Below are 2,690 nucleotides of genomic sequence, written 5' to 3'. Positions count from 1 at the left end.
AATGTAATCAAATGCTAATTTTAAAATTCCCCAGATGTATATTAGTGTCCTGAAAGTTTCCATGCAACCAGAACAAGATTGTCATGCACAGCTAGATAATTATATTGTCCTTCAGGGCTTGTCAACAACTGCAGAAGCACTTTTAAGGGAATTGGGAGAGCTGTACTTAATGTATCAACCTCAGAAAGATGAAAGGCGGAGTGGATTCACTGGGATTTGAACCTGTGCCCATGAGGTCAAAGACAGGCACCTAAAGTGGACGCATTAGTCCACGAAGCCATGAGAACCAGCTTAAACAATAGTGCATCCACCAATCTCACTAAATGGTGCGGAAACCATTTAAGGCCTAGAGGTAATTTTAGCTCCTTTTTGGTCAAGTTCGATTTTGTCTTATGTAATAAAAAGAGCTCCTTCACTGAATTTACCATAAACTGCAGACATCCAATCTTTTGTGATGTGACCAGATTTGAACTTTTCCAATCTGCAATGTGGTGCAAGGGCTGAATCAGGTGTATAGTGTTCTGTACTTGATTTTTACAAGAACTCCTTATACTTAGCCCAGATGAACTTGTCCCCTAACTAGATGGCCTTCCTGAGCCCTTAAGCTCCGAGGGTCACTACATGTAGATTGGTGAAACACCAAGGAGATGTAGACAGATTGAAAGGAAGGGAGGAGCAGCTGAGCACCTGTCTTTGCTAAAGAAACTGTAGGTGCTTCTTGCGGAGTTAAAAGATTGGGATTGTTCAGTTGGTGTATTTTAAGTCCAGCCACACCAACGAATCCATGAGAAGAAGAATATCCCTGAGATATACCATTTGCTCCATCTTGATGTGGTGATGCAACACAAACTGATTGAAATCCTTCACATTTATTACAGGGCAATTCTTCTTGTTCTTTTTTGCAAGAAAAATATTGCTCACAAACCCTTCAGTATTTAATAGACCAGGTTCTATTGCACCCCTCATAAACAATTCCTTCACGTCACTGGAAATGAAATACCTTCCCAGTTGAAACAATAGAACCTGCATTGCACAACTGAACTGAACATGAGTAAAACTCGATTGAAACCCAAAACTGTTGGCAAAACCCAAGTGGTACTTGAAATGTTGAACCAATTTTGGGCAAAGAGAGCAAACCAATCACCCCTCCCCCTTTGCAAGAGGAGTAGAAGAAATACACATCCTGGACTGCACATCCCATGCTCGTACTTTGTTGAGAGAAATGCCCCTTCATTGTCGCCTCTGCGGGAAGACCATTGGATGGGTGTGCAGTCGGTGCTTAATTTGTAAAATAATAAGTGCCAGGGATCTCGTCAGGAGGCCACTGCAGCTTGCACCACACGATGCTTCTGCCACTGATGCCATTGATAGTAAAAATACAACTATTAACCAACTATTCCAGGTGCCCAAAGCTTTAAAACTGAATCAGGTAGCAGGTATAAGAATGACTTAGGTAGCAGGTAATTGTAATTTGTTATGTATATTGAATTAATAATTAACTGTTGTTGTGCTGACCTCTAAATTAGACAGCGCCACCTTGTTGCAGACTGTCAGAAACGGTGGGGTTGAAATATAAGTGGCCGTGCCAAGCAACAGGAACCACCGGCTCAAATTAAGCACTGGCTGTACTTGCACACTTACCAGAAGAAGAGTCTGTAATAGTTTACACAGTCAGCGAAAAGCTCCTCATATCTACCTACCCTGGAAGAGTACCGGCCCCTAAAAAGACTGGCCAGGGAGGAATGTGCCTTGCCTAGGAAAGCAAAGGCTTGAATGCATTTGCCTAATTGATATCCCCATCCCGAACAAGCATCCCCCCAAAAAACGGTCAGCTCTTTGAGCTCCACTGGAAATCTCATCAGGATCCAAAGTTTCCCCAGAACATTTGCTTCTTCGCCCTCTTTTGAGCCCTCATGTTAAACTTGTGTAACATAATTGAAAACTGTAATTAAACGTAGGAATTTAAACCGTCGCCATGCATTTCAGTTTAAACAGTTAATCCAAGAATATGCAGTGCTCTAGAGTCAGCCCCAAAAGCACAATACTTTTAGTTAAGGCAGAGTGGAAACAAAGAAACACTGAAGTGAGTTGTCACCTGAGTATAAAATAAAGGGGCATATGTAGGTAATTTCCATTTTGCGATTCCCAAATAGCGATTTTTAAGGAATCGCTATTTGAGAATAGCAAAATGGAATGTAGGTAAAAATGCGCAATTTTTTTTCGAATCTCTAGCATTCCTTAATTGCGATTAGCAAATTGCGAATCGCAATTAAGGAATGAGTGTCCCATTCATTCCTATGGGCTAAGAGGCCCATAGGTATGAATGGGGATACATTCTCAAATTGCGATTTTCTATGAGAAAATCGCAATTTGAGAATCGCAATTCCAAGGGTGCCACCTTGCACCCCTGGAATGTGCATCTAACTACTTGTGGCGCACATACATGCCCTAAGGGCAAGTCTGTGCGCCACATGACGCTTTGAATTTTTTCAAAAAATGCATTTTGAAAGGAAATCGCAAAAACCATCTACTTGGAGTAGGTGGTATTTTGAGATTCCTTAAGGCAAAATCGCATTTCAAAATTCACTCCAACATAGCATTTAAGGAATCGCACATTTGGGATTCCTTAAATGCTTGAGCAAAATAAGGGGCCATATGTATCAAGCTAATTAGCATTCGCAAATGCCGAA

This window comes from Lissotriton vulgaris, chromosome 4_1, assembly GCF_964263255.1.
Source record: "Lissotriton vulgaris chromosome 4_1, aLisVul1.2, whole genome shotgun sequence".
Taxonomy (NCBI): domain Eukaryota; kingdom Metazoa; phylum Chordata; class Amphibia; order Caudata; family Salamandridae; genus Lissotriton; species Lissotriton vulgaris.
This window is presented reverse-complemented; position numbering follows the sequence as displayed.